The sequence below is a fragment of the Pteropus medius genome, unplaced genomic scaffold, assembly GCF_902729225.1.
Source record: "Pteropus medius unplaced genomic scaffold, Ma_sr-lr_union100, whole genome shotgun sequence".
Lineage (NCBI taxonomy): Eukaryota > Metazoa > Chordata > Mammalia > Chiroptera > Pteropodidae > Pteropus > Pteropus medius.
The window spans coordinates 9,483,174-9,492,699 of record NW_024354502.1 but is presented as its reverse complement, the minus strand read 5'-3'; positions in this window follow the sequence as shown (position 1 = coordinate 9,492,699).

The following is a 9,526-nucleotide window of genomic DNA, read 5'->3' as shown; positions in this document are numbered from 1 at the left end:
TACCCTGTGAGGTGCCCTTACTTTATGTTAAGTGGGTAGAGGCTGTGCTGCGCTGCTCAGACGCCCTCATTAGGGCTTCGGGATTTTTCCCCTGAGAGTTGCCTACAACTGAAGAGGACCTCCTCTTTCAAAATCACATCTCCCTTCCCTGGGCCAGCCCGCACCCAAGGACTGGCCAATATAAAACTGGGATGTAAAACTGGACCCATAGCTTTCTGTGGGGTCACCGGGAGACCTCCACTGAGACTTTATCGGAGCTCAGCTCCCACTGCCCATTGGTGCTTTCCTCACATCCCTATTGCTGTTGGTCCCAAGAATGCTTTCTAATACTCTTCCGTCACACTAATCTCTATCTCAATGCCTCCTTCCTGGAAACATGGCCTACGACACATACGGTGTCTAATAAATGCAACATAATAACATGAATGGAATTGAATTGAATCTACCTTAATTGAACTAGGAGTTAGGAGAAACACAAAGATAAATCAGTAGAGTCTTATCCTCTAGGAGCTTGTAGTTCTACTGAAGAAATGGAGATGTAAACACATAACTATCATATAATGAGACAAAAACTGGAAAGTAGCTTAAATGATCACTACTTCATGTTTAATTATTACCTGTGGAAGTGCTATTGACTGCTCCATATATTCTCTATAGCCTTTACAATTAGTCAAAGCCATAGGACGAGTGATGGCTAAGGGAGTGAAAGCAGAAATGACATATTCCAGGTAAGGGAACAAGCACTTTGAGCTGGAGATCTATTTCCCACCCCCACTGTTATGACAAACTGGAAATCTCAAGTTTAGATTTCAGCATAATGAGATAGAAGTAGCCTCATCACCAGACCTGCATCACAGTAACCTTTGCACAGAAGGAAAAAAAAAAAACTTTCTAATGTGTGAAGTCCCAAGATCAGGGGATTTGATAGTGTAGTATACCTTAACCGCACTGTATAACATTGGCTGTTTATACCCATTTGATGAGGAAGCTAAGAATTAGAGAAAATTTCCCAGCTCTACGATAAACTGAGCACTGAGTGATTTGTAATTAGTTCCTATATGTAGAGAATAGAATTGGTCTTTTTTTAGAAAGAGGAAAGAAACTAAAGACCTAATCAGGCCTGGTGGGTGAGGAAACAATAAGTCATCATGGGTATTTAGAGTTTGAACTTTTAACCTAGGTAAGAGGGCTTCCATCTATGAAAATCATGAAACTGTATGAAGTTTTTGTGTGTGGGCACACTTTTGTGGAAAGAGTGACCAAAGAATGTTGAGAGCATAGTTTAGATGAAAGGCAAAGGTGAGAGATGGGGGAAAAGAGAAAAATAGCTTGAAATGAGGCCATTTCAAGAGAGCTGAAAGGTATAAGGGACTTCACAAGTCCACTAAAGAAGTGGTTTCTTTTAACCTAGGCAGTCTATTAAACTGAAGGTAGTATTATGCAATTTCTTCTTGCCCAGTTCATTTTCTTAATTTACTCATCAGTTCAAAGTAGGAAAAATATTTCCTGTGACTCTTAGGATAAAGTCTAATCTCTTTAAGTTGGACCTTGAGGCTCTCTAGAATCTGGATCTTACTAACTTCTGCAAATACAATTGGTGTCTGAGAGACTGTGTGAATTTGAATCCTTTTTCTTCCAGTAGCTGGCTGTGGGTCACCGGCATTATTTGTAAATTAAAGATAACATTATATACTTGGAAGGTTTGTAGGAAAGATTATCTGAATAAATACTTGAAAACTATTTATACTTTATTTTTTAAATTTCTTTACATAGTATAAGCTAAAATGTTGAGTGTTTTGTGTGTCTCCCCATCTCACCATCCATTCTCTAAGATAACATCTATTCAACTTTCAATTCATAGAGTAGACATTACTTTTTTCTGAGAAGAATTCAGTGGTCCTCCAAAACTCAGTGAATGTCCACACCATGGAACTTTTGTATAAATTGTCCTCAAATTTAATAATACATTTACATATGTATATCTGTACTTGGACTTCTAATTATACTGTGAAAAATAGAACGTTATTGTAGAGGAATGACATGATCCATATATGTCTAAAGAATCATTCTGGCTGCTGGGTCGAGAAGAGATTTCATGGAAACAAGTCCCTAGACCCAGCACGACTTGTTAGAATGCAATGGCAGAGGTTTAGATAAGAGATGGTGGAGACTTAGTATAGTTGTGACATGTGAATTCTGTGGATGTTGGATGCTGGATATATTTTGAAAGGAAAGTCACAGTTTTCTGATGGATTGGATGTGGTTCGTGAGAGAAATAGAAGAGTCCAAAATGATTCCAATTTCTTGTCCTGGGCACCAGGAAGGATGGAGTTGCCCTCTACTGAGAAATGAAAGACTATGGTGGAATAGCTTTTAGTGGGAAAAAACAAAACAAGCAAGAGTTCAGTTAAGGGATGTTGGATTTGAAACATCTGTTAGACATCCAATTGGAGATAATGGGTAGTCACTTGGATATGTGAGAATGGATTTCAAAAGAGAAGTAGCTGGCAGATATGAATTTGGAAGTTGTTACCATATAGATGATCTTCAAAGCTTTAAGACCAGGTGAGAGTGATAGGGCAGAGAGTGTAGGAGAAGAGACAACCAATGTCCCAGCCTTGTAGATCTCTGACATGTGAGCGGTCAGGGAGCCAGTGAATGATCTAGCAATGGAGACTGCAATAGAGCAATAATCAAGGAGGAAAGAAAGCTGAGAGGATGTGTTGGTCTGAAAATCAAAGTAGGGGAATGCTTTAAACAAAAAAAAAAAAAAAAACATAAGAGAATAACAGCAAGTTCGCATGCTGTCGGGAATGACCCAGTGGAGAGCAAAGATTAATGATGCTAGAAAGGGAGGTAAGAATTTCTGCATTGCTTGCCATGAGCGGGCAAGAGGGGAGGGGACAAAATCTGACAAAGTGAAATGACTGGGTTTAGACAGGAGAAGGGAGAGTTCACCTCAGGGAATACCCAGGAAGCAGATTCTGTGTAAGGCTGGTAGGAGAGAAACGTGTTAGAAGAACTTGTGAAAGTTTCCCTCCTTACTTCTTTCAATTTCTCAGTAAATTAAGAAGCAAGGTCATCAGTTGAGCTTCAGTTTCTCCATATGTAAAACTAAGATATTAGATTTAGAATATTTTTGTGGTTCTGTAAGTGGATAGTAATTTCAAAAGCACACACTCAAAAAGATTCAAGAGCTGACTATTAGCTCTGCATATTTGATTAGAAGAGAGCATATAAAGCAGTTATTATTATTATTATAGTCTCAGGTAATGAAAAATGTCCCATGTTTTATTATATTTTGCTAGCGTGACATCCCCGTGGTTTCTGGCACATTTATGATTTCTATAGGAACAAGTATAGATGTGAGAGATGACGCAGCCCATCTGCTTTAAAAGAGCTTGTTTATAAAATGTCATGTTTTCTCCTAAAATCCTCTTACACTGAAGCAAATAAAAAAGTTGGTATTAAGAAGTTATCTTTTTTGAAGTATTCACCCATGTAGGACCATGAGAAGCTTTCTTTAAGCAAAGTTAGTTTGATTGTTCAAAGTTGGTTAGTTTCAGTTTTCTCTCCTAATGTAGGATCATTAGTGTCTAACTAATGATGCATACCTATTTTGCCTCTAACGATGAGCTATAAGGTTAATTTATAGTAACACAAAAAAGAAAGCCGAATACAACTTCTGCTCCAAGAAGAAATGCTTTTCATTTCAAAATGCTGGTTTTTCAGACAGAGGCTTCAGCTAGAGACTGAAGCTGAATATAACAGTTTTTTAAAAATTATTATACAGGTACAGTATCTGAGGAAAAAGAATGCTTCTTTAAAATGTAGTAGGTTTTGTTGTTTAAATTTTGATAGTGTTTTTAATCTTTCAGGTAAAAAAAATCTTACAACTTCTATGCAGATGAACTGTCTGCATTTCAATTTAAAGTAATGGTGTGAGCAGTTTCACGCCATCACTCCCAGCCCTAATATGTACACAGTGTCCATGTTAATGCCACCAACAAAACATGAAAAGAACAACGGTTTCTAATTTGCATAATGGCCTTGCATGAGATGGCAGCTTTCACCTCATGGATCAACACACTTAAGTGATTTAAAAAATTGTTAGTACTCAGAAACATACAATACGTCAACATCACATGCTACTCTCATATACTGAAGAAAGCAAAATTCTTTTCATTCCACAGAGAGTGTTTTATCAATATGTACTTACTAGGAAAACTCATTCACATCGCACATTTACTATGTCAATAGGTCATCTACTTCTGTGTTACGGAGCCTGAATGTCTTTTCATAAGAATGTAAGAAAACAGAAGCACAGTAAAGTTGAGATTTCCAACTTTTCAAAATCAATTTGTGACACTTCTATAAATAATATCTATTGAATTTGCTCAGGTTTAACGCTACAATAAGATATGTGAAAGGAGCTAAGTAGACTGAGTGCCTGCATTACTTAGAGTAGTACATATAGAGTCATACAGTGTAATTGGCTAAAGCATTTTAATAAATAAATGTTGGGTGTAGTTTTTAGTTACTTCAAAGCTTAACACTCAAATGTGTATTCTGGCAGATAAATTTTAAAAAATAGATAGATGACTGCCCATACTATCTCCCGATCTCACTGTGTATTTTTTCCATGAAGATCAGTCAGGTGTTTTAATTTGTCTTTGTTCCTTTTTATCAAAAGTATATTCTCCTTCCCGATTTTGAAATTGAAGCATGTATTATAAATTACTTTAAACAGAAAGATTCAAGGTTTGCTACAGATAATTTCAACTATCATGTGAAACATGCAAGTGTATCTGAATCTAGCAACAACAAAAATGATATTTACTAGAAAGCTGGTCAAGGCAAATATTTTTTTCAATGACCTTCACACTAATTAAATCATGTTTTCAAATATTTTCTTTGAATGTAAGTGAAAAAATTTAGTGAATATGTCAAACTATTTCTACACTTGACTCATGTAATCACTATTTCATTTTCAGATTCATTCATTCATTTATTCAACCAATATTTATTGAGTGGTTATCATTTCATATGGTTGGAGAGAGAGTGTGGAACAAAACAGATAATGTCTGGCCTCGTGGTGTTTACACGAAGGAAAACTGGAGGAAGACGGTCAGCACAAAGCTTAAGTATTAAAGTCATTTGTGACCACAATTAACATTAATCGATATGCTGTTTTTATATAAATGATAAGAAAGACAACTAGCAAAATCACGAATCATCCTTTTGTGTATACTAACACAGAAAGTTAAAGATTTGATTGATCGGTATATTTTTAGCACATGGGAATATTTTCTGAGTCAGGCTTCCTTTCTAAAAATGGTATATAAAAGTATTTTTTTAAAACTAAAAGATACAAAGAACTTCTACCACTCAAAAATAAGTAAACATACAGCCCAGGGTAAAAAATGGACAAAATATGTGAACAGATATTTCACCAGAGAAGAATCATAGATGGCAAATGAGCATATGAAAAGATGTTTAATATTTTTGTCTTAAGAAATGCAAATTTTATCAACAGCAAGATACCACTACATACCTGTTAGAATGGCTAAACTCTAGGAATAAGTGACTATACCAATTGCTGGTGAGGATATGAAGCAACGAGAACTCTCATTCATTGCTAGTGCAAATGCAAAATGGTATAGCCACTTTGGAAGATAGGCAGTTTCTTATAGAGCTGAACATAGTCTTACTGAACAATCTGGCAATCACAATCCTAGATATGTATCAAGTGACTTGAAAATTTATGTTCACACAAAGACTTGCATGTGAATGTTTAGAGCACCTTTATTCAAAATCACCAAAAACTGATAATAAACAAGATGTCCTTGAATAAGTGAATGGATAAACAAACATATATCCCAACAATGGAATATTTATTTCATTATAAAGAAAGAATGAGCTATCAAGTCATTAAAAAATATGGATAAATCTTAAGTGATAATAGGTACCTTGAATATGATATGATGAGAATGACACTTTACCTCTGCGGTTTTCCTCCGCATATCTAGTCTGATCACAAGGAAACATCAGAACAATTCCAACAGAGTTTTCCCTATAAAATGCCTAAGCAGTACTCTTCAAAACTGTCAAGGCCATCAAAAACAAAGAAAGTTTGAGTAACTGTCATAGCCAAGAAGAGCCTAAGGATATATAACAAATAAATATAATATTCTGGATAGGATCCTGAGACAGAATTAGGTAAAAACTAATTAGGTAAAAAAAAAAAAAAAAAAAGGAATTCAGAGTAAAGTATGGTCTTCAGTTAACAATAACAAATTTTTTTTTTACATTTTACTTTCAACGGACTCCACTCTATCTTTTTCATTCTACTCATATTTATGTTCAGAGGACATAAACAGCTGTATAATCACAGATATTAGAACTCCCAGGGAAGTGAGATTTCTCAGGAAATTGATTATTCTTCAGAGGATAAAATCTTAATAAAATAATATCCCCTATCCTTTCAAACAGTACATATTCAACCTGATGATCTTTTGTTGATGACTCAGGGTCTTTAGGAATAACAAATGTTGGGTGATTTCCAATATTTTTTTTTATAGGGCCCATTGTCCTAACTCCAAGTATTTCTAAGACAGAGGCAGTATCACCTTTTTAAAAAGCATTTATGCGTAAGCAAAGGTACCATTCTGTGAGCACTGAATTTGGTGTGTCATTAGCATGCCATGGTCTACCTGGTACGTTGTTTTGTAACATGATTCCTTCTCACTCTTTGTCTGACTCTGTGTGTAACTAACTGGCCTGACCTGAGAATTCCTATGATGCTGCATCTCGTAACTACTCCTCACTTTCATGTATTGTGATCATGGCTAAGGGCATAATATCCTAGACTTTGGGATATGATGGTAAAAGCCTTGGTAACTCCTGATCCCCATTTGTTGTGGGAAGGGCATCACTGATGATTTTGTATGGGCTACTTTTCCTTTCTGAAAGGATCTCCTTTAAGATAACCATATGGCATGGTCCCTGCTCAAATACTTCCTATGAGAAAGGTATTTCTTGATGACTTTATACAAGATAACATCTCCTGGTGACTGTCTAACCCTTTTCCCTGATGTATTTTTACAGAACTTACTACCACTGGATTTACAGCCTTATTTATTTATTTATTTATTGCTCATCTTCTCCATAAATAAATTTCAACAAAGGCAGGCACCAAGCCTTTCTTGTTTCCTGCTCTAAACCCCATGTTCACAACAATTCCCAGTCGCTGGCTATTTGTTAAATAAATGAACATTAAACTTTCTAGGGTTGGAGATTTCTGGTGTGCTTCCAATTTTGTTTTTATAAGTCTCTCTGCTTTGTCTAATCAACTTCCTCTACTGTCACAGCAGTTATAACAGCTATTGAGGAATTAGACTTAAATAAACCCTGATTGAGAATCTGTGATGATCTCAGATATGGAAGTATCTGAACTGTGTGTATGGACTTTATCACATCAACATTGGCCACTCAAAGGCCTTAAATATTTCTTAGCCACATTCTAGAAGCTTTATGTGACATTACCAAATTGTTACTACAGTTTATTCCCAAACGAAACATGCATGGTACAGAAAGTATTCTTGGAAGAAAAAGATACAATACATTCCAAAGCCAAATATATACTATTTTAAAATTTTAACTGTCCTTTAAAAAAAAAAAATTACATATCTGTGTTTCTCTTCTTTAGAGAGTATAATCAAGATTATATTAATATTGACAAAAGTTGCTAATTTTATGTCCCCAAAACAAATCATGAGTGATAAGCTCATATCCATAAGAACCACAAGATAACAGATTTTTCTTGAGGCCCCATTGCCCCTACACAAATAATTTTAACAGGCTAAACTTTTACTCAATTCAGAGTAGTGCAAAATGCATTTTTCTTTGGCAATAGACAATTTTTTAAATTATTAGCCAAGACTGACCATTGTAAAGTTCCTTTATCTTTTTATACAGTATTATGCAGCTCAAGGTAGTATCACTAGGTTAGATGAATATAAAACCCATCTCTATTCAAAATATGTTAACAAAGACAGTAGGAACATTTTGTGCGCAGCCTAACAATAAAACACACCAAAATATCAGACCTGCGTTAACTAGGTGAGAGTACCAGTTCTTCACACGAATCAGATGTGTAACAAAAGAAATAAAATTACTTTTAGCTTCGTCGCACACCTACTTATCTCACAAAATTTAAACTTTCAAGGGGCTTCAACTCCCAGTTTTATTCCTCTCTTTTCCTTAGCACTCTACGCTTAAATACTATTTCTCACATTTTTTTTTCCATTTGGAAGGGCCCTCCTTTGGCCATTCTAATGAATGCTACTCTATTTTCACGAAAGTGGGTCATATAAACATTGAATGTTTCCTTAGCTGAATTCCTTTCAGTTCCATTGTGTCTTTCTATTTATAATGGGAAAACCAACAATAAAAATTCAAATGTGCCCAGGCAGCATTGTCTTTTAGTACTGTGGGGTCGATGTGACTCAGGATGGCAGTGTATAAATGAGTTAGGTAATTACTCACGGAAATCATCTTCACGTACTCAAATGCCGAACGTGGGTCTGATGAAGTCAAAGGACGTTTATGAGCATCTCGACACTACAACTTCCAGCCCATGCACCTAAGGAAAGTGGAAAACGAGAAGTGGCCATACAGAAACATATACCAGCACAAAAACACGAAATGCATGTAACTAAGATTAATATCTGAAGCAGAATAACACTAAAAGAAATTATTTTTCTTTAGGATTCGGTAACTGTCACAGAAGTAGTATACTGTCCACACAAATTTATGATATGCCACTACGTTATTGAGTGACAGCTGCCCAGACAAGGGCTACAATTTGTTGGCCTCCTCCTACTTGCATCTAGGAGTGTTCATGTCTCTGTTTCTGAACAATGGAATGTGCCTGGAAGTAATATGGATCTCTTTCTGGTCAGCAGTTAAGAAGCAGATGGACCATCCATTTAGTGGCTGTATATGAAAGATGATAAAGTCCTAAGGGATAATGGAATGGCAGTACAGATAACTCTGAAACCCCGTGAACAACCACGTGAAGAACTGACAGCCAACTAGGAACACCGTCAATGGATCATTACTTGAAGAAAAATACAATTCTGCTGTTGTAAGACACTGTAATTTAGAGGTTTGTTTCATACAGCTGCTAGTACTTCACTAATATACACTCCTTTCCATATAGTTTAGCATTTCATCCCTGGTTCAGATCTCATTTTTTCTGTTAGAACATGTTCAAGACTTGGTCCTTCAAAGGAGAATTATCTGACAATTCCAAGTTCTACTGATTTTTCCTTTCTGTTATTTTCCATGCATCATCTACAGTATATTGCAATGGTTTCCAAACCTGGAAAGATATTGAAATAATCTTGGGGAACTTTTATAAAACCATTTAAGCCCTACTAGACCTTATGACTTAGATTCTCTGATGGTGAAAACTAGAAATATGCATTTTTAAAAGCTCTCCAGATGATGCTGATATACACCT